Source organism: Galendromus occidentalis, unplaced genomic scaffold, assembly GCF_000255335.2.
Source record: "Galendromus occidentalis unplaced genomic scaffold, Mocc_1.1 scf7180000077477, whole genome shotgun sequence".
Taxonomy (NCBI): domain Eukaryota; kingdom Metazoa; phylum Arthropoda; class Arachnida; order Mesostigmata; family Phytoseiidae; genus Galendromus; species Galendromus occidentalis.
Genome location: NW_003805465.1, coordinates 897,357 through 920,902, shown reverse-complemented (window position 1 = coordinate 920,902; position 23,546 = coordinate 897,357). Strand labels below are relative to the sequence as shown.

Genomic DNA, 23,546 nt, shown 5'->3' with positions numbered 1-23,546 from the left:
AGGAAAGCGGGAAAGTGAGAGGAAAACGAATGGTCCTGATTGAGTGCCTTCGGAAGCTCTCTTGTTTCAACTTGGAATGAGGATTCTGAAAGTTTTCCAAAACAGCTTTATTCACTTCGTAGATCTCAGGTCATGAGATTTCTCTATTCAAAATTCACCCTCCATCATTGTAATTCTGACGGTTGAAGAGGCGTGGGAATCCGGCCCGACTGCCCCGGGATCCTCGTCTCCCAGTGGGGGAGAGCTCAGAGTATTTCTTGGTATATCGTTCTGCAGCAACTCCTGGGTCTTCGAAGAGCTGGGAAGGAGCGACAGCTTTTCCGTGTGCTGTTCCCCATGAATCCTCGATGCGGATTGGTTCCCCAGGTATCAGCGAGAGTCGCGAGGGCTGCTGGGTGACATAATCAGCATATTTTCCAATAGGATCGAGGCATTGTATAGCGCCTGGGTACGAGCCACGCAGGACGCGAGGATGGCAGAGCCCTCCTGAAACAAGATGCATTCATTCCCTGAGCTCAACTGTAATCACCCAGTCTTGATTTCGACCTAGAAACGACTCACGGTGTCCAAGTGCTGAGCCATCATGCATTTTTGAAGTTATTCCCCCCGATCGGGATGTTCCCGAGGCATAAGACTTATCGAGAAATTGCGGAGACGTCAATGACCCAAATCCGGAGTTTCCTGAACTTCCGTGCTAATTGCATGGATGTTCCGACTTTCTTCCCAATTTGTACATCTATCGTGCCCCGTCGAAGAACCCGAAGGCCGAATCCGCCTCATTAGTTAGAGTACATGGGGCTGGAGTGATATAAATGCGTTCGCACGTTCGCGACCGGGGGCTTCACGCGGTCCAGCTCGAGCAAACCCATTCAGTCATCGCGAAGTATTTATGCAAGTCTAATATCTATTTCTATCCCGACATCTATCAACCCTCACGCATGGAGGACTTAAGTAAAGGATCGATGAGACGAAAAACACAGTTCGGGACCCGATTGGGGTCCGCATCGGGTCGCCCATCGAACGGGACGTCTCGAAATGACCTAGGCGATCGAGCGTGAACATATGCGTCGCAAGAGCCAGAACACGGCCGTTTTGATCGTATGCATATCTAGGGGCGAATATGACTCACGAGCTGCCCGGAGCCTCGAGAGTGTCCTTCCACAGATCGGTGGTCGCGTGCCTCGCTCCTTCTAACATAAGCTACGGTCTAGGACAGGATCAGCGAATCCCGGCGGTCCCGATGAGAGTTCACGACGAAGTCTTTCTCGCCGATAGTCTCACTTTCACTATTTTCGCCATCCATTCAAGCGTGGAACGACGTCTGCCCCCGGAATATATCAATACGTTCGAATAGCAGTGATCACACTCACCCCGACGACCGACTCTTTCGCGATGGTTTCACTTTTGGTCAAGGGGATTATTTGGGGCTTCGAGGGGAAGCATCGAAGAGCCGCCTCACGTTGACTTTCGGTCACCTGGGAGAAGGATAATGGAACTGGTTAGCTCTGCATGCGATCAGAATGCGATCGCGAAACTCGCTCCCAGCCTACGCTGTTCAAGGACGTTTGGAACGCGCTCAGGGAATCACCTTTTTGTGGGATCCGAAAGTTTCACTCGAGATGAGCCCGAGTTGAATATCTGGCATCGTGCCTGAGATCAAGCCAACCGAAACGCCTACCGTGTACCGTATCCGCTTGCTAATCAATAGCATTCCGTTGGACAACCGTGACAGCGGTGTCAGCCTCGACATTCTCACGGAGGACGTTTTCAATCATACCCCGAACGCCGGACACACCCTGATTGCAGCTAGGATCGCTTCGTGATGACCTCTCAAAGGTCGCTTTTCGAACGGTGGGCGCGGGTGTGAGCTTCCCGCGAGTACCACGGTGGAGGCCCAGAAAAAGTTCACTCCGAACCTTATATCCAGTCTCGAAACAATTGCAGCCAATTTCGGAGCTAATGCTATCTGCAGACTCTGCTTTCACGCGATACAGCCGACTGGCTCGAAGAAAGCGAGCACCGGAGTCCGATTCGCGAAAGCTCTGTTCAAAGAAATGAGCTTCTTGGTTTGGCAGGGGGCAGATTCGAGTCCCTCGGGCTGCATCGATGAGACAGCCAGCCGGGGACAAAAAGATGATCAGACCTAAGTCTCGTGGGAATTTCCACCCTCAGAGATTCAAGACGAGTGAAATCGTTTCCCTGGAGGATCGAGTGTTCCGTGAGTGGAGCGCTCAAACTTCCGAGCGGCTTTCCCAGGGAAGATTAAGACCCTCTGGAGGAGAAAGTTCTCATGGCGGTTGGTGAACGAGTCGAAAATTACCTTCAGAAGCGGAGCTGCTCGGGCGCCTTTCGGATCGGTCGACTCGACTCGATATTTCGCGCAATGCGTAGGCATTTCCGAAGCAATGGTTCGTCGTTCTCCGATCACGTCCACACTCGGAGAAAATTGTTGCCGAGGCAATGTTCCGCAGAAGGGTTCTTGGACTTCAATCCGGCTCCAGGATACAAGCCGTCTCGTCCAAGACGTCCTCTCTCGCAAGAATCGCGAAAAATCGCACCGCGCTCCTCTCGAAGCATGCGAAGATTCGCCACACAATGCTCCACCACAGTCGAGTTTATTCAGGTTGTGCTCAAACGAGTTCAAATCAACAGAGGAGCCTTGCTAACACTGTGGCTCAATGTGCCGTTCTCCACTTACGTATGCTTTCCACACTGACTGAGGGGGAGGGTCAGACCGTGGTCAGCCTCGGTTATGGCCTCGCAATGTCTACGGACACGTCTGCGAGACGCGGTATGGGTCAGATTCTTTCACAGCCTTGCTCGTGATGTGGACGATTGAATTCTGAGTCCATGGAGAAATCGGAGACGACTTTGGGTACTCCGAGCTAACCCTAACTTCCGACCCCTTGGGATCGGAGGACGGAGAAGCATTCGAAAACGCAGGACTCCTTCAAAACCGTCCAGAAATGACTGGGTGCCGATTGAATCGCTGGAGACACTCCCAAAACGATGGAACTCTCCCGGCGAAACCCCCTTTCGTGGTTAAGGCGGAATGCGCTCAGACTGAAATCAGGATTCCAGCGAGGCACACTAGAATCTGGTAGCTTCAGCGAGACTCACAGCAATATTCATATCCACTCGCGAGCTATTCGAGGCCTTGCCTCCGTCGCCAATGCCGCCTGATGCGCGAAGCTGGTACGTGATCGAGCCGCTATCCACGTCGGCTCGTGAACCCACAGGAGCGCCCTGTATTCAGCAGAGTGAAGTAAGCACCCGGAAACATCACGTTAAACGATGCAGATCCCGAAGGAAAAGACTGACCCTCTCTCCAAGAGACACCTCAGGATCCCAGACGTCTTGACTCCCTGCGCTTGATGAGTCTCCGCTCAGTTCGGAACGGTTCGTCTCTTGCACCGGGGTGAGACTAGCAGATCTCATCCGAGTTACGAGGAGTCGAGCGCGGAAGCCTCTCGGCTCCAAAGATTTCAATCTTCCTCTCAACGGTCGAGCTCGCCGAATAGTGACCATGACACGACCTCATCAAGCGGACTACGGAAATCTCCGGCGTGGCCTCTGGCGCGAACAAGCAACAAAAAAATTGAAGTCCTTAGAGCCTGAGATGAACCACTATTCTCCTCAGACGGAGATGGTATATAACCGCGGAAGAGGGGCCTCAGTAATGAAGGATCCCAACGGAGTTGCATGCCGAGGATCGAGCCTTTCGATACTCACAACATTCGAGTTGAACGTGATAATCCTATTTGGAAGACACCTTATTGCCAATATGGTGGCCGATTGACACGTCCTCGTAACGATGTCAGTGATCATCATGGAACAAACCTGGAGTAAATGAGGAACCTCACGTTAGCCTCTGCTCTGAGATTCCGATTCAATTTCCCTTGAGCTCCCTGAGGATGATCCGGTACAGTCTCCGCAAAACTGAATGAGAGATACTTTATTCACTCTCGAAGAGGATCTTTAATCGTTCGCTCATCGAGACTTCGCTCAATATTCTCGATCTCAGCGGATTAGGCTCAGGCGCATCTCCCCGTCTGGGTTCAAAGGCAGTGGTCGGCAATGTGACCGGACCGGTTGTGAACTTCAGCGAAGAGCGCTCTTCGAATAATCGGTTGCCTCTCGACTGAATCACTCAACGACAACTTCCGTGGCGATCAGACTTTGAGAGAGATGCACTTTTCTGCGATGAGAAGACTGGGAAGATTGGGCGCCGAAAGACTAGGTCACTTGCACTCTCATATCGAACGAATGTGTCCAGAATTCCCCGCACTTCACTACCTCCCCTGCCATTCCGACACTTTTGAACACCTGCATCAGACATCCACAAAGAGAGCAATTTTCAGATCACGGAAGCGGAGCGCATCAGCCCGCGAGGGATTCCGGAACGATCGAGTGCTTCCGATTTTTGCGGAAGAACATAGAGAATTCTGCCTTGCTCGTGGGTTTCGCCAAGAGGGGATTCGAAGCTTACCTTGTTGTGGTCGGCACTTCTGGAAATTGCATCACAAACAATGGACAGATCTCTGAGGGTTCGCAGAGCGCAGTCCTCTATCAACAATTCCTGGAAATTCGAATCTCACTTTACAGGATGACGTGGATGTGTCGCTGATACCATCAACGCCTTCTCAGCAAGCAGGCTCGCTGAAGATGCTTTAGCTCGACGGGGAAGCGAAGTATCGGTCAGTTCATCGAACTTCAGGAACGTAAATCTTCAATCAAACTCCGAATCTATCCCCGGCCGAGACTGGAAGCCTCGAAACGCTTTCTATCCGAGAATCGGAATCTATATGTCGCCTATTGAGCTCTACAGGTCGGCCGTCGTCGATCCGATGAATATTTCATGCTTACCGCCAGATTTGGAAGCACTGTGAGCAGATTGTAAAAGGTGTCACCCTGGGTAAGCAGAGCGCAGTGAAGGACTAGGGTCTGGACGCGATCGTATATAACAACAGGAGATACCAGAGCACTAAGTAGAGAGGCAGGTCCCCAGAGCGATAGTTTCTCGTATTCCTCACTCAACTGCAGGAGTTGGAAAGCCGCCATATCGCAGATCTTGTGCGTCAGCTCTTCGAGGATCGTGGCACGGTCCGACGAGTGTCTGGTCCCCGAACTGTGAATCAATTATGAAGTCGAAGACAAGCGAGAATTCTCGATACTCTTGAAACCCAAGGCATGAGTTTCATGAGGGTTGCCCCAGGGAACACTGTCCCGAGGATCATTTCCATCATTCGTGCCGCACAACATGTCCTTGATGGAATCCCTCCGAGGTCTCTTGACGGAGCAAATAATTCAAGGAGATATGGTAGCAGTGAGCTGCGGGAACCTGCGTATTCCCTCAATTAGATCGAACTCATCGATGAGAGTCAAAAGCGGATACCATAGCACAGAAAGCGATCATCACGGAAAGGTATGGATGAGACGGATCCATCATCATCACTATGATATGTTCTCGGGATGACGGAGCGACGGGCACCTCCTGAATTATTCTGGATACTCTTCGTCCGCATTCTCCGGGCCGAAATCGTTTGAGTATGGGAGGAATCAAAGCTCACCTCGCGCGACTCGTTGCCGACGGCGGAGTCGCTTGACTTTGGGTGGGTGTCGTTTGATGAGCTGGTCCTGGGGTGGGCATGATGATGTCACAGCGCATCTCGGCTTCGCTGTGTACGAAAACGCCGATTCCGCAGCGACGAGCCTGCTCCACCTCCTCAGACATTCTTAAATTATGCCGAAAGGGAATTAGTCACCTGTCTCGCACCGGACACCTCGCTACGGAGGAAATAATCTAAATCTAAAGCAACGCGCTCAGTTCCCGGGGGCAGTAAAGGAGTATGCGTGAGGGCAGTTGCGGACACTTCTCAACAATCTCAGACATCGGCGCATTGCCCGCTCCAGACATGTCAGACCACGGTAACGAATCTCGATACGCTTGATATACTTCTGAAGTCAATGCTCGCTTGAATCGGCCCAGTTGGGAACGTTTGCAGTAAAAGTATATCGTCTTCCGGGCGGATGGAGTTAATCATCAATATTCGGACCTCGGTTTCTCAAACCGCTCGAAACCGCTCATCTGGCCACCCATCGTATGTACAACATTCATGTCTCAGGGCAACATAATCTCTTGATGTCTGCTGAACGAGAGCGATGCTGAGAAAATCTGTAAAGCTCCGAGTCTTCGACAAGCTTCCGAGAAAGCTCAGGATGGGAATTTTCTAGCAACTTCTAGCTGATCACAGCATTGGGACCTACTTTTCTGGTTCGAGCGCGCTCCACCAGCTTTTGCACGACAGCCGTATCCTCGACACCGTTTTCTCGAAGAGATCCATCTTAGACACAAAAATACGACGCTGCTCCTCTCGACGAATCGCAAGTCGGATAGACTTTTTCTCATCATCCTGCAATCGTCCCGTGGAAGCATGGTTCGTATTCACCTTTTTACTCACAATAATTTGGGGTGAAACTCGATTAGAGCGGGGCTCCTCTCATCGATTCCGACAGGAGACTCTGCATGACGGGCGACTCACCAGAACAGGTTTGTAATCGAAATACTTAATATTGCCAACATTCGCAATGACATGATGCCGGTAGCTAGGGAGTTGAGCAACAGGACACCCGTTCAATGTTAGTTCACAGAGCTCTCCACACTCGGACAGAGGGCCCAGGGCATCGAGGCTGAAAAAAAACAGTTTTCTCCAAATGTTCTGCTCTTTGAGTTGTGGCCCCAGCGTGAATTTGATATGCCGAACAATGACTGCCGCCAGGTAGGAGCAGCCGGTCCGAGAAGAATGGGGGCCGAAAGAAGTTTCTACACGGTCCACGATGGAGGGAACTATTTCGGCAGCGGGCTTTGTTACGACTCAAAGCGCTCAAATGGCTTGGAATGTTCCAAGCTTCCCATGGATAATGACGGCGAATCTCCCTGCTAAGCGTGTTTCTGAAGCTCGAGTTATTCTCCCGAGGACGATTTAATGTCCTCGTCGTTATCGAAAAGACTACGGATCCCGACTCTAAATCGATGAAGAGAATCTACACCTCCTCGGCTCCCGGCCCGAATGGAAATTGCCCATAATGGGCGTCGTGAAGCGTCGACGTAAATGCGGTAATCCAAGCGGACGATGGAGCGTCGTGGGGGTTCGCTCTCCGGGGACTAGAATCATCATTATCTCAGAGACGCCGCGGTGCCGTTGATCCGCGCGATCATGAAGGACTCACAGAGAAGAGAGATTGTCTGAGATTACGCCGAGGCTCCCGCCCGGAGGGGGCGAGACCGATATTTCCTCGAAGTCTCGAACCGCTCTCTCGTGTCTTGGGGAATATGTTTTCGCGAGTCTCGCAGTCTAAATTCCCGAATTCTCGGCGAAATCGATGGCGCTCCCCAGGGACTGAGCCGCTATCGATGGAGTCGAGCTCGGAAACTCTTTCCACCATGCTGACCCTCGGATCATCCCATAAATATTGGATTGAGGTTTCTGGGATGGAGATCTGGAGCCCGGCTGTCGCGGAGCCTACCTCTCGATTTGATTGCAGCTGAGGAACAATTTGTGAAGTCTGTCGAGGAACTCTACTCCGCCCAGTTGTTTGATTAGGTTGCGTTTGGCGTTGATTTCGACAAGATTGGGGAAGTGCCAAACATTCTTCAAATTCGCAACGCGGTTCTCGGCTATGTTCAGCGTATGGAGCCGAGTCAGATGAGCCGATTCGGGGAGACACTGAAGTTGATTCGCCGATACATCGAGGATCTCGAGAGATTCCAAACATTCAATACCGTCCAACGAAGATAGTCTGGAAAGAAGGGAAAGCGTGAGATCGCGAAGGCTCGCCCACAACTCTCAGCTCCTCGGATCTATTGCCCCGAGAAGTTCGAAACTTTGAGCCATTCCAAGCCGGGTCACCATGGCGCATGGATTCTATTGGTGGGAGGTTTCGATGCGGGCGAAGCAGAGAAAGAGCTCGTCGGTCGCTCTCCCGAGCCGGATCGAGCACCGAATGTTTGTTCTAAAGTTTCAGTTCTATTAGGTACTTAGCTCTCCGAGCATACGGCCCTCGATGCGAAAAGCTCGAGGGCACGAACTCTCTCGAGATTCCGGAAATGCGGCGCGTTGCCCGAATGCGGGGCTAGTCTCGATGTCGACGAACCCTTCACGTTCAATGAAAAAGGGTTCACTTCGAGTCCAATGTCGAAGATTTTTTTCTTATCAGCCGAGCGGCCTCTGAGGAATGCGTGGACAGTAGACGGAGGGGCATCAGAGCCGCGGGTCAGCCGGCCTTTTTCCACTCGGTCGAGAACATCTCGAAAGAACCTCTATGTTGAGGTCGGGCGCAAGTGCTTCAGCCCTCGGTGGCCCGTGCTCTGAGGCGGACAGCGGAAACAGCCTCGAGAGAGAGCTCTTCGACAAAAGGTGAACTTGGCTTGTGGAAACCTCTCGTAAACCAGTCCCTTTAACAGGTTTCTTCCCTCGCCAGCCGGACTCCTCTGCCATAAGTTGTAAGCTTGACAAAATGCCTTCCCGCTCACACCCCACAGTTTCCGAGCGATATCGATACCGAGCTCAGTCGTGCGATCATCGTGGCGCGAGTCAAGTCGGAAAGTACCTGAAGGTCGCTCATTTTCTTGTCGATTCCCTCTCAGAATCCTTCCAGTGGTTCCCTTCGCCGCCGATTCAAACACAAATTTACTTGAAGAGAGCAACTCCTCTACCTTGCGTCGAGGAGCCGACGTCGCGCAGTGCACGTATCGAGGAATTTCTGCATAAGACGTCGTTAGTTCTCCGTCCTCGCTGCACCGGAGCGCAGCTGGCCGATAGCGAGTAAAGCCCAAATCTTATTAGAGCACTCGACACTGTCAAGAGACGAGGCTCATGATGCAATCCAGGCAGCGCAGAACACGTTCCGCGAGAATTTCGGAAGTACATCAAGTCCGAGTAAGGAAATATCGAGGTTTCCTCTGGCTTCTATCACCTCTTGAAGTTCTGATTCAGATCGCAGAAGCATGTGCCTTGCGAACGCTGCCGATAGCCTCTCGAAAGAGTCATCTGTTTTCCTGCAAATATCAGAGTATTGACCGCTCCTAATCTATGGGGCTCGTGAGCGGGTGGCCTCGATATTAAGTTCCTACCCGAAGGAGACGTAGGAACGTCGAGTCGCCCTGTTCCCCATCTTGGGACCCGGCGTAGGATCGCAAAAATCCGTCAAGGCCTTTCGTGGTCACTAATCACCGCCTCCAGAATCGTGAACCTCTCTCTCATGTCAAGGGGACCAGACGGAAGCAAGGGGGGAGTGATAACCGTCCCTCGCGGAGGTAAGCTGGAGAAACAGCGAGCTCTGGCTTCAGGGGTGACTCCTCGCAGTACGGCGCCCATACCGAATAACTTCCGAACAAGAAGTCTGTTTACTCTGCGCGGAACGGGGCCCGCCTACCGACCGTCCACGATGAACTAATGGAAGTTTAACAGCGTTTCGAATTTTTCGCTGTTCCGCGATCAGACGCGAGACCGAGGCTCATCTGGAAACACATTCCTGAGAGCTCAGAGGGCAATTTTTAGCGTCGAGCGACATCCGCCGCAGACCCTTCCAACTACCTTCGACGACTCGTTCCACGAATGAGATGAGGAGCGCCACAAAAGGATGATTGCAAAGAGCTTCCGAACACGAGAGAGACCTCCCATTAGCGAGTCAAGACGGTCAGAGCAGGTAAGATAGGGATGCGCGATAGGGGCCGATGGGAAGATCTCGAGAGATCGGGGGGAGGGGGCATCAGGGTCAAATGGGAAGCGGCTCCTTTGGAGAATTCACATGAATTAGGGATCAGGGGCCGATTAGGAACATTAGGCGATCAGCGCAGTCCAAGGGGAGCGTCAGGAAGAACGTTGTAGCCTGAACTGCTGTTCTCTTTTCTCAAATGGAGTCAAGCACGAAATGAGGCAGATACGCTCTTCATTCCACTCTTAGAAGTGCTCGCACTAAAACTTGAACTCGCTTCTATGATCTCCAGCGCAAGCGGCAAAATTCTCTCGCAGCCACTCAAGCCGCTAATTCTACGATCGGATGCGGCTTGAATGACGTGTGTGGGGGCCTTGAACCGACTGCTATACCTTGGAAGATGTCTTATATGACATGATAAATAGAGCGGATCCCTCTCCGATGCTCCCCCTGTGAGTTCCATCGCTATCTCCTTGGAGCCTAATGACAACCGACGCGGAATTAGACAGGCCGGGCGGTTGATTTTCTCGACAGGGGAACATCGTCTCGGAGGGAGCTTATGACTCCTTGTCGCATCAGATATCTCAGTCTTTTACGTGTTACGAATCAAGAAGGGAGAGAGCTGCGGCGTTCGATTGTTCATTCCGCAACTCCGCTCTCAAAAGGTCTGCAGGTCCCGAGCGAGAACCCTCCAAAACCCACCGATCAGCTAGACGTGGAGGGGTTTCGTCTGATATGGTAATACATGACAGGCACGTCACATTCATAGCCTCCGGCGGGTCGTGAGGATCTCCTTGCAAGCATTGCAAAGAAACGATTCTTCTACCTACCCAACTACTCCCTATCGAATTCCTTCGGCATAACTATCTACCTCCCTCGCGAGCAGGGCCTACCCCGGGAGATTGCAACGATAGGCTTACAAGATCGGTTTTGTGCTTTCACTCAGGCACTCGAACCTTCGCAGTGCCTTCCAGGCGTCATCGGCCGTCTGAAAGCCCCTTTCGTTTCGGGCTTTCGGAATCCAGGGGAATCTCGCTGACTGACGCAGACACGCTCTTATTGCGCACCGTGGAGAATCGAGCCTGTTCAATCACAGACACGGCGGGATAGACTCTCATATTCGCTCGGCCGTCGCGCCGAGCCACCTCGGGGGCGCGATGTTGCCGGGCGCGATATTCATAGAATGCCATAAATAGCGGCGAGCCTCAGGCGACAGCGACCAGAATGACAGGCGGAACTACTCAAAAATCTTGAGCTCTCGGAACCGCGCCTGATTCAGCCGCAATATGGGACAGGAATTCAGTAACCGTCTCTGATTCATAGCCCGAGTAGGTGAGTGAATTCAGCCAGGCGGATGGTTCACCGCCTCCTTGTATAGGGCCACTCATTCTGCTGCTGGACTCCGAGTAATGTATTATATAATCCATGATGATGCATAATCAGGAGCTATCGGGCTGCACTCGATCATCTGCGAACAAGGCCCTGCAGGGGGCAATCAAGGCTGTTTCCATGCGGAGCACATGTTGGGATCCCCGGATCCACGCAGAAAAATTATACAGTGCAACCTTAAGTCGAGTCAGCAATTGGTGCCACACGGTGCGACCAAAGTTGAGGAACGACTCATGTTGAGTTAAGGTTCTCTGAGTAGCTGAAAAATGGGTCTCTCCTGCAGATCGGCCGAAAAGACACACTTGTGAGGACGTATTGAACTGATGAAAAATACATATCATGATCCGATTGAAAGTCTTACGAGCTCAATTTAGAATCGTCACGAGCGAGCGAAAAAATGACGTATTTTGCTCTGAACTACAGCTCTTTCCTCGACGAATCACTCAATCGTCCATCCTCGATCAACAAGATCTGCTCAGATGAATAATATCCCGCTCGGAACGCGGCCAAGTCTAAAAATTCAGGTTCCATAGGTCAGACAGAAATAGGTGACTCAAGTACGAGGACGACTCAACTTGAGGGGACTCAAGTGTGAGGTCGCACTGTACCGGCATCGCGGGACAATGAATCCGAAGTGTATGAATTCCTGAGAGCGTGGAGGGACCTACATAATCCTGATTTCGAAAGCCTCGATGTCGGATGAAGCCATCCGCCGTCGAGTCTAACTTCCGAGGCGAGAAATGAGCTCATACATGCGTTGGGGCATCGGGATGGGGCGAGTAGCTGACGATTATGCCGCGGAGCAATATTGACGGCATAGGGAGTTCTTCACGATTAGTTCCCGCTACCACGCTTCATCGCGATCGGTGTTCAATTGAACACTCGGTGAGAAAATTCATTGGCTCGTGAGCGTCTCGCTCGGGCATGTTTCTATCAGAAGCCGCTACGGGGCGTCACGTACTCACCTATTTTGAGCAACAATGAGCACTTTGAGGTTGGTGAAGGTGTAAAGATTGGACAACTGCGCTATATGATTGGCTGTGAGGTCGAGCGCGTAGAGGAGCTTCATTTGAGACATGTTATCTACCTCGACGATGTGATTGTAGCGGTAGCAGATCACCTGCAGACCGCATTCGTCGAGAATCACCGGACATTGATGAAGATTGCACCTGCGAAAATAAATCAACGCCCGTTATCTGTGAGGATTTCCGAGCGGGAGTACAGTTCCTGGAAACGGTTGGCCTGCTCGCGTAGAATCTAGAATTTGGAGCTCTCCCCGAGACCGCCGAGATTAGAAGGGATATTCCCCTCCAGTTTACGCACAACCGCAGACCCAGGAAGGCCTGCTCTGGCTGATAGCTGCCGTCACTTGGCACTGTCTGCCGAACCGATGTTGTCTCTCGAAGTACAGTACATCGTAACAAGCCTGGCCGCCGTCCTCTCAATCGCAGACCCCCATTTTGATTGGGTCAGGGGTTGATACATGGTCGAGACGAGCGTATAGGACCTTCGCGGGTGACGTAATTTCATCTTCATACGCGTTTCGCGATAGGTCGGAGCACCAGCATCGGTTGCAGGCAAAGCTCAGGGACGGCACCGTCGGGAGCCGTCGAGTTCCCCTATCGTTAGTACGTCATAAGTCATCGCTAGGCGGCTCGTCGGGCCTCTGTTCTCGAAATAATTTGGGAAGTCATTGACCTTCACGCTGCGGCTGGGTGTAGCGGAAAAAGTAGCACTCTGAAGAGCGCTGGCGAGGTTAGAGTGCAAGGCAGCAACGAAGAACGAACGATGCAGGAGTCGACGCAATTACCCTTGGAGCGCAGTTTACATCGGCGAACAACTCTAGTTTAACGCTGCTCGGTGAACTGAGCGTCGTCCAATGAGCTCTATCGAACACGCCGAAGGCACTGAGAGCCGCAGCTGAATGAGGATACAAGAGAAGAACCGAAAGGTCGCGGGGAAAGCTCGTCATGGTCGCAATGCGGAAAGAGACCATGCTCCCGCTGATCTCCCTTGCTGTTTGCTGTCCTTGGCGGAATGGGGGGAGTGGACGGCAGTTTGGACGTCGCCGCTCTCCCTAAGATAAGATACGACAGAGTGTTGCATCGCGAGTTCCTGCAGATAATTTCGGCCGACGCTGGAGAAGTCGCAGAATTTGTTCGTGTCCCCCAACATGGCGGTCTCCGCGCTTCGAGCCCGCAGGCGCTAACTCGTCCTCGGTTCCGTGCGCTGCTTGTTTACTCTTTCATGGTATCGCGCTTATTACGCTCCATGCATACAGCCGTTCACGCGAACGAACTCATTCGGATACGCCGACGACAGAAACGTCGCGAGTTCGTTCCGTATGCACGAGTACTCGAGTGCTTCCACGCAGCTGAAGTGGACCTAGGCAGCGCGTTCAATCGAAGTCGTTCGTGATCGATTTCCGTTCCCCGTTGACTCTCGTCTTTGCCCTGGAATAGATATCCTGGAGGAACAGGCGGGAAAAGAATTGGACCATGGCCGAGCTAGCATCGAGATAGACACCGGTAACCCGAACGATACTGAATGGACTGCCCAGATACGGAGAACAACGTCCCTGAGCACGGGAGCGTGCCGGAGCGGAGTCTTCCCGAAACCATCCTACCCAACCAGTCAGATGTCTCCAGAGAGTCTCGCGAAGGAAACGGGTCGTGTCGACCAGGCGTCAGCGGACCTCTGGCTCCTCTGCCCCTTCCGATTCCTTGAGCTTTCGTCTTTCCGTTCGGATTCTTGTCAGTCGGCGATTCAATGACCGGATCGACGGGACGATCGAATGTCGACGTCCGACTAATTGGAACTCTTCATTGCGAGGTCAGCTCGGGAGTCCTGCATCGAAAGGAAAAAGTTTCGGATATACAGGCTCACTACGTTATCAGCACCGATCTAATAAGTGGGTGCATCGCTTAGCGGAGCTCTGCTAGCGATCCGTGGTGATGAACGACCATATTGGGAGGTAGAACTTTGCGCACGAGCGTTGATCTTCGAAGGCTATGACTATGACAAGTTGCGTCTAATCTGTGGCTTTTTCTGACGGATTTGCTCGCCTCGTCGGTGGTCGAATTCCAAGGCTCAGGAATTGAGACTTTAATCCAGCGCTAGCTTTCGCGGCCGACATGACAGGAGATATCGGCTCGGCCAGGACCTACATCCTATTCTCGTGCACAACCAGCCGACGGCTCATGCCTCCTATTCATTCGTTGCAACTTGGCTGGCTGAGCGCGGCTACCGGTATCCATCTCCTGCCGGTCTCTTCCATTCGGATGAACGCCCCGCCGGCTCGATTCGCAGGGACGGCGGCGACGTGACAGGCGCGCCATTCAAGATATGCAGACCGAGCGAATACGGAAGCGGACAGACGGGAGATCAGCAGAACAAACGCGGCCAATGAGCCGCGTCCGATGCAACGCACGTATTAGATGTTGGAGCGGAACGAACTTAGCGAAGATCAAGTCTTTCTCTTCGTCTGCGTCCATCTTCTCCTGGAGTTCCGATTCCATTGCTCGTTCGGATTATTCCTCCGTTCCAACCTGGTTGACATCAGTAGGGGGCGACTCACTCCGCAGGCTTGAGAGGACGACAGTGACAAACGAGAAAACCCGACGTTCCCAGTCTGTCCCGTGTCGGCAGAAACTGCCTTGGTTGGAGCTTCCGACTGAGAGGAGTACCGTGCAGAACGTCGTCTCGTGAAATATGGAAACTCCTGATTAGGCCAAAAGCCGTCGGCGAGAGGAAGTCGGCCGGGACTTCTCTCGCTTCTCTGAAATTACGTCCCTGAAGCTGTTGACCGGAAAGAGCATGGAACGTTCCTGGCGACGTTGTCTTTCCGCGCAGGCTCTGCGTGCGAAAGACTCCCCGTCCGGGCCCGGAGTTTGGGAGGAGCTCATTCAGACACGAGCAGGAGAGACCCCTCAGGGTTTCCTCTTCGTTGAGCTGGAATTCCTCAGCAGCCCGTATTGAAAATTACTCCACATCTTGTGGTCATGGGCAACGTAATATCCGGTTCAGGGCACCGTGAAAGGTTTCAACGAAGAAACATCGACGGCAGTAGAAGCTGTCGATATCCATCAAAATCATATCGACAGTAGCGGTCGCCCACATCTGCAGCGAGCCAGGAATCGGATAATACGAGGTAAACGGAGAATAGCTAAAGGAGCAGCCCGAGCTCAACACCAGAGGCCACGCCGGCGGAGTTGTATCAGCCTCCCTGGCAACACTGTCCTCGAGGATGAAAATCTCTTCCGTGTCAGTCCCCCGGACGGTCGGAGCGACATGTTTGTATGGCGTACCTCAAGTCGAATTGCCAACCCGAGTCGCTCATGTTGCCTTTAGGTTGGAGCTTCCCCTCCATCGCAGCGAACGACTTCCCAAGCGCTCGCAGAACTCCGCGTACCGGCAATAGATTCGTCCCCCATCGTCTCCGCTTCCGGAAGGTTCGAGCGATTCGATGAGTTCGAAGCTCTCGACAGAAGAGCACAATCCCCTCTCATAGAGGGAAAATACTCTGGGACCTGTCCGCTGGAATGTATCCATGGAGTTCGACTCTAGATCCGCCTGCCATCAGACTATGCCAACGATCTCGAGGAACAGAAAAGTCTTCCGAAGCGGAGCGCCGGAACAAATGCAGGCTGTTCGATGTTCGAGATCGGATGTCACCGGCGGAGAACAATCTGTTGAAGTCGCTACTCACCTGTTGAGCGATAGTGTGTAAGGCGACCGATGCTTCTCCTCCGGGGTGCGCTTAACGACCGCTTCTTCGGTTCCATCAGGAAGTTTCACGATCTGCAGAACTGCAACAAGATACTCTTTAGTTGCTTCAAGTCTCCCTTGTACTCCAGCGAATCCTCGGACGATCGTTCCACGATACAACTATGGGCTCCCACGGATGAGATCCCATCCCTCGGCTCCACCCAATGTTTTCCTTTGTACAGAGTGTTCCCGCTCCCATGGATTCGATTCGCGAAGCCGTGCGAAGCTGTTCCAGACATTTAGCCTGACTTGTGGTGACAGCGTGATATCGGAAACGAATCAAATCGCTGAGCAGCCTGGCAATGAGGAGCTCTGTACAGGAAGATCAGCCGAGATTGAAGACTTTCCTATCCTTCCTAGCGCACATCGACGCCTCCTCCCAAATTGTCGACAATCAAGTTGAGGGCCCTATTCAATCGAATCGGATCAAAGACGGAAAAACAAGACGATACATGGCTCGAAGAATGCGGGGTACTCTCAACGATAGTGGATTGGAGTCTTTTTGGCATTCGAATGAGAGATACGAGTACATTGGAAGAGAGAGCTGAGAACGACGAACTGATTGCGCGGCGATCCCCCTTGGCTGGAAGGGAATGGGAGCTCCTCTCGGTCTTTATCGCAGTCTTCACATCACGAAAGAGGCGGTGTTCCCTCAGGATCGAGCGCACCCACGAATCAGCTGTTGGTCCGTAGCCCATAACGGATATTGATCTCTTCAGAAAGTCGGCTCTCCCATACGTCCCTCATACCTACACATGGTATATCCCGGGCACAAGCTCCTCTAACTACGCCGAGGACAGACGTTTCGGGTATCACCGAACAGATATTGCTCCCTTTGACGGATAGCAGAGAGCATGAAAGCTCTCGTGAGAGCGATATACTAAGTGGGCTGCGGAATCATCGAGCCGCGCTGCGGAATTGACCTTTCTGCGACTGAGAACCCGCCCATACCCCGAGCGGAAGCTGATTTGCGTTTCTCCCCTATCAATTCTCTCGGTAAACACAGGGGCCCTGGCTCCTCTGGACCTCGGGGACTTGAAGCTTCCTCAACTCGTATATATGCGCATACTGTTGTCCAGAGACAGTTCGAAAAAGTTGCTCGTTGTTAAATGTTTCTCTCGCAGTACAGCTAGCTACGATGTCTACAAAACAAGAGAGTGCGAACCTTAGGAAGAAATAGTGAAACTTACTTGCAGAACGAACTTTGATGGGCGAAGACGGGCATTTAGAAGAGTAGAATGTCCGAGCGGATTTCGAACGGGGCTCATTGGAAGATATAGCGCCATTGCTGCCTCGCTCATCCACTGGAAAGAAGAAAGAATAATTCACGCCTGGTGACTGGGTCCTCTCTCAATGGCACAGAAAATGATCAGTCCCACCGAATTTTATCGTGCAACGCTATACACGCGGACGAGAGTAGTCAGAGTCTGAGCCACTTGTCAGTTCCAGACAACGCTGCTCAGGCAGAATGCGATGAGCCGGAAAGCACGATGTTCCTGTCGGTCCCGCACTTATCCTGTATGTTCCCCGCAGCAACTCCCTTCAGGGTCTACCTCGATGGAAGGTATTCAGCTACACAATGTTCCCCATCACCGTTGCACATAGATAAGTATTTAGTATCCGGTCTTTTCGCTGCCCTTCGCTGATATTTACTCGCGAGCCATGAGCTCCCCTTATTGGAGACGCGACATCGCCTGTGAGATACCCTTCAGAAGACTTAGCACGCCAGACTATCGATCGAACAGAAAAACGTTGCTAAGAAAATCTCTCCGACCAGAGCTCCGGCCGTACCGGGAGAGATTCCGCCAAAATAGAAAAGAATAGAATGGGAGAGAACGCCCATCAGCTCAGGGAGAATCAGGCGGGGTGATTGGCAGAGTCACGCTAGGACCGGGAAAGAACGACAGGCTGTGCAGGACTCTCTGGCGAGTCGACAAGACAAGCAGCCACATTGAACGTCCGAGACGGCTGACGTCGCTGTAATTTTAGAGCAGAGAGCGAAGCGGTCCCGAGGGCCCCCGGTGGCTTAACAAGGAGCCGGCAGGAAGGTCTTGCCGATGCAAACGTTGAGCTCTACTCGATCACACCAATCCCTAATCGCATGGCTGATCCTTGCTTGGCTGAGCCGAGAGCGAGGATCAGCACCTTCCGATTGTTCGGCTGACTCTCGGTACGGCACGCTGACGGATTCCATCATCCATATCCGACCACTGCTGTGAGCGGTATACGCACCGTGGACGGCACGTTCCTGATTGGGAGCGAGGGAATTCAACTACGACGGCCGAATCGAGTCGAACGAAATTCGAACTCGGGCCCGTGGCGCGAAAGCACCAGACAAGTAGTGGCTTGAAAACATCATGGGATCTCGATCCATCTTCCCAGACCATAAAGCGAGTTCACGGCAACGCTCGAAACGTCCCGCAGGGGTGTGGGTGGAGCTTCGAAGGGAGAAATTTCCGGAGCGTTCCTCAGTCGCTACGAATCTTCAAGCTCTTCTTCATGAGGTCGTCAGGTGTTGTGTATCAAAAGCCCCCACACATCTAGAACATAAGCTCCCAGCATGGAAAAAACACAGGGGGCCACGAGTTATCTCGGTGTGAATCCTCCCATTTGTTTCAGCATGTTGCCGCCATTTCCGGAACCAGCAGCAGGGGAGCAAAGGATCGCAGCCGCTGACGGATCGTCATGCAAAAACAAGCTTCGATCAGACAAACTTCGCGGAACTTTTCTCGTGTTTAATGATCCGCATTACCCGTCTTGCTCAGTCTACCCTCCCTCCATCTGACTGCTTACTGGCAGTCAGGCTCGACAGCATCATAGGCTGAGGAACTACCGTTCCAAGCTCCGGAATAGAGAATTCGCAACCTCATCGGCCGTAGGTTCGCTCAACAAGCGTTGACGAGTCCGACTTACCACCAAGTCAATTCGCTCAGAGTCAGAATCGCGCGTCGAGGGGAGCTGCGATGAGATGGAGCTCAGGACCAAATCGCACATGAGTGCGGATGAACGAGCTGGACCGGGTGGGGCTCGACCTGCCATGCATCGATGCTAAGAATCGAGCCGGGATTGGAGATCCTCTCCAGAGATTGGAATCTTGCGTAGGCTCTAATCGCGTCTCGAGCCGAATCCCCAATTTGGCACAGGAGATCGTTTTCATGCCCCCCGTCGTTTGGATCCATTGGCGAGAACCAGTTTTTCGACTAGGGTACTGGGAGAAGGAACATTGAGACGTCAAGGGGAGTCATAGTTCTGTTCCAGCGGATTCACATTTGTGCGCGCCCTACCCCATGAATGCATGAAGAAGGAGAACGAATGCGTTCTCTGACGCAATCTGGTTCGAGAGGACGAAGACAACGTGTCGCACGTGAAAGCCATGCACATATCGGCATGGAGAAAGTAGTGGAAAGAGGAAGAACGCTGCTCCGGCCGAAGCAGACGGCTCGAGCAAGAAGGGGCGACCAATCATTCCGATTGTCTCGTAGACTGATTCCGGCTGGAAGTTTCCGATTGTTCGACGAGCTTCCCAGAGAGCATGCGCTCGAGGCCGAGAGAGACAGCGACTATTCATTGTTGTGAGCTCGAACGGTTCGAAGCTTAAACGTCGACTCGAGAACGCTGCGGCGACAGCTGCTCCGAGAGCCGATGACGTTCACCGCGAGGGACAAGGATCAAATCATAGTTTTCGCGATCGCGCCTCCAAGAACAAGAAGGTTCTGTCGACAGATTCAGACGCGATGGAGGGAATCTTTCGATTTCGAGCTCTCTCTGTCGAAGGCGAACTTTTTCACGCTTGAGCCCGTATTGCGGGAAGCTATGATTTACGACATCGGCGCTTCTCTTCAGGAGTTTATTGACGGAGCTTGCGCCTTCTGAGCTAGATACTGCTGCCACCGCTCGTTTCGTCGCGAAATTCTGTTCATCGAGACAATCAATGTGCGGGACTCCGTCTTGCGGCATTGGGTTCCTCACAGCAACTAGGCGCATGCATTGTTCATCGACTCGTTTGCTGTGTAGTATCGATAGGAGCCGCGTCTGTCGATGTAACGATGCGCGAAGCAGGTCTTCCGTGGCGAACGGAAAGCATACGCCCGAAAGGAATATCCGCACTCACATAGGGGACGAATACAGGTACGATGCAACACTCACGAGGACGGACAAGAGGAGAGGAAAATAGGGTAATCGTGTTCCACTTACAGTCGGGTGTGCCGAGAGGTGTGCAGAATGATTTAACGGGACTGGGCGTCCTGGCCCACGATCTCGATGAGCCGGCCGTTGTATAGACCTGAATGGATGTCGTGAAGCGGTGTTAATCAGATAATTCAGATCAGGGGCGGTTTACCCGGGCTTGAAGGATAGGGTTCCATCGAGAACTAAGGAGCACGAAGAATAAAAGGTTTGCCCCGCTACGGTGATCGACAAGCAATGGCTAAGTGGGTCCTCCCATGCCTTCGCATTCACCAAGCAGGAATCGTACAGGGTTCCGGGGCTATATCAGGAACTATTGGAAATACTTCTTCCGACTGAGCAGGCCTCCTGGTCGAGACGCCAGAATTAGTGGCGGGGAAAAGGTGGGGTAGGGCAAGAACCGGACATAGCCTATCCCGTGACCGTACAACCTCATTTTCCTGATTCTCGGATGAAAATCAGATTTGTGCGTCAGCTGTGTTTGCTATTACGTCAACATTTGCCCTCGAGTCTCTTCAAGCTTCCTCATCACCTTAGAGGTAATCCTACGCCCAGATCGAGGGCTTGAAGACGTCTATCTTGAGGTAGCGGCTCGTCGTCATCACCGAAGAAAACCGGCGGTCCCATCCGACTGCGGCTCTTTTATACGAATTCCCCAAAGTCTCCATCAACAGCAGAGGACGCTTCAGCCGTCTCCTCGCAGACGCATTTCTCCCGAACGGAATCGGTGAGTCGCGAAATTATCTCTTTATTACAGAATTTGATTCGCGTAACCCGGGATGATGATTGATCTTTTCTAGTCACCCGCAGGGTATGGTCTCGCAAATCGCGTCTGATTTCAGTAAGGAAAGCAATGAACTCTGGGGACAGCATCGTCCCGTGGAAGTGGAAACGCTCGACCGAAAGACCTCAATCAACGGATCAGGGTGCTCGGTTCCCCGGACTATCTGAGAAACGGCCGATTCCTCGGTTCATTACGTAGCGAGGCATGAAAACATTCTCCCGCCTATTGAACCGGCCTCGAAGCAAATGAGATGGTGCTCTCGAGAGTATACGGGCGTAGGGGGATGAAGGCCAAGGAGAAGGGCGCCCCATCCCCCATTCCACAATTTGATGTGGTCGTTCCGATTGAGGATATATGTACACGGCCCCTCGCTCACCCGGTCGAGATGGGCTTCGGACCGAGGGGATAATGTCTCGAGGCCTCGAGATCCGAAGGAAGAACTTGAGAGAAAATGAGGAACAACGATTCGGAAAAAATGAACTCAATTCCCAGAAACAACTCGCTTCCAGGGCATCTTCGCGAAGAGGTCGTCGGACGTTCTTTCGGAGAGGATATCGCTAGCCCTTCCGTTGCCTTCTGCCCTCTTCGGTCGATTTGTATTCGAGGTTCGAGTGCCTTCGTTACCTTTACGGACTTGCGATGCGACGAGTAGCTCGCTGGGCTCGCCACGGAAAGGTTGAGAACAGTCGGCTTGAGTTGAGAAGTGGCGGAGCCGTTGGCATCGTGATGGACATTATCGTGGTAGGTGAGGTGATAAGTGATGTGGATCCACCGAATCAAAGCGAAGCAAGCAGAGAAGCAATGTGAGCATGTTAGATTCAGACAAATGAACAGTCAGTCGGAATCGCCAGGTCGAACATTCATTCGTGGACTGTCGTTCAGATTGAAGTGAACAGCAACGATACATTGACTGAACGACTAGCGCGGACGGTTGTCTCCATGTGCTTGCGATTATAGTGAGCGATGCAGATACGTAGATGATGGTATCGTTGTTCGAGCGAAGTGAACGAGCGAGCGAGCGAAAAAAGATACCAGACGATAACGGAATCGCTTAGAGGAATATTTGATCGATTGATGGCGCTCAAACTATTCTCCGAGGAGATGGACATCTGCCGGGAGCGGTCGACCTCACGAGAAAGGAACAGAGCCTGAGCCGGACGCAGGACGGTTCCGTCCGGAAAGTTTCTCAGTAATGCCTCGACTTTCTCCTGGGGTCAAGGGAGCATTGATATATGAGAGGATTCCGAGTGCGGCCTTCCGAGACGGCGACGCGACGTCTGCTGGGTATCCGTCGTAAGGATTCGACAGTGACATCTGATACAGCGGAGGAGAACAAAGAGGACTCAAATGTTTCCCGGGTTGACTTTTCCAGAGTCGTCCCGAAACCAATAACGGTCCGGCGGGGGGCACTGCCCACGGCATTCTGAGAATCTGGAAGGAATCGATCTCCTCCGGAAAAAATGCTTTACCCTCACGCAGACGTCTACGAGTCTCTATAATCATATTTGAGTACGCGGTCCGAACGCGGAATGAGCAGGGATAGAGGCCCGGAAGTGGTCACGCAATCGGGTTCTTCCATTAAAAATGAGGGCTCTCTGATTTGTGTACCGCAAAACGTGATCGATACGATCCTAATGAGGATACTTGTCGCTTCCGTCTCGTTCGAGTCCGTGGTAGTCGTGGAAAGGGTTCTAAGGACTAGAGGAATGGGTTCATCGGAACGCATACAGAAAGTGAACAAGATCAACGCCTCCTAAGTCAAGGAGCATTTCGACAAGAAACTCACTGAGGCTGACAGACACATTCTCTGGAAGTGGCTCCAGGCAGAAATAGAAGCAAGCGCTCAAAATCGCGGTATTCGATCGAGTGATCGGCGATTCTGAGCGACTTGGGCCACACCTGAACACCGGTCGCGGCAGCCGGCGACGTTGCACACCCACAACGGCGTAGAGGGCTACTATTCGTTATATATCTCGCAGGTTCCAGTTTTATTGTTCCTCGTCCCTCAGTTTGAATCGACCAGAAATCAGCAACGAATGGCTGTCACCACCAACAAGACGTCGCAGCGAGCAACGGCACGACTCGCGGAATTCCGACTCGCTGGTGCTCTTCGCTCGTTGGCGCACTCACAATAATTTCGATCAAATCTTCGCAAGAGCAACAAAGTACCAGAATAGCACATAGTGAACAACACCTCTCACTCGAACAGCTAGTGTCATCCGCTGCCGAAAGCATATCCAGTGATCATGACACGGTCGGGAGAACCTCGACAACACCGGCGAACGATGTCAACCGACCAGTTCGATAACACAAACCAATTCCATCGATGTTTCCCAATTCACAGATTGTTCATTCAGACAAAACTCCACAAATTGCCCGTTCGCTCGGGGCTGCGGAAGCCGGAGAGACCCACCTTGGCGGGTGCCGATCTCGGGTGCTCCTGCTGGAAGTGGCGAATGTTGTGGGAAGAGACCGATGAGGGAACTTGGGGGTGAGAGACTCCTCCCGGAGCTGGTGGGTAGTGGAAGGAATGGGCCGGGGCTTGCGCTGGAGGATCCACATCAGACAGACACTGAGGTGTTGGTGGCTGCGGCAACTGCTGCCGCTGCAGTTGTTCCTGAAGGCAGTTGGCGATGGTCGGCGTTGAAGAAGAGGACGGCAACGGAGCTAGAGGGGAAGAGTAGTTCTCCTTGTTCTCCATCAT

At 52.5% G+C, this 23,546-nt stretch overlaps 1 long non-coding RNA gene across 1 annotated transcript; it reads right to left on the bottom strand.

Annotated features, from left to right (window-relative positions):
• Positions 1-369: 369 nt before the first annotated feature.
• Positions 370-23,546, bottom strand: LOC100905243 (uncharacterized). The gene is made up of 16 exons (XR_003777116.1): positions 23,256-23,546; positions 21,467-21,532; positions 20,068-20,155; positions 17,064-17,177; positions 15,815-15,914; positions 12,072-12,275; positions 7,528-7,800; positions 6,543-6,690; positions 6,268-6,413; positions 5,571-5,735; positions 4,867-5,128; positions 4,490-4,579; positions 3,729-3,840; positions 3,515-3,573; positions 1,371-1,475; positions 370-519 (listed from the first exon to the last, which is right to left on the bottom strand). It is a non-coding gene; the product is annotated as an uncharacterized LOC100905243 (long non-coding RNA).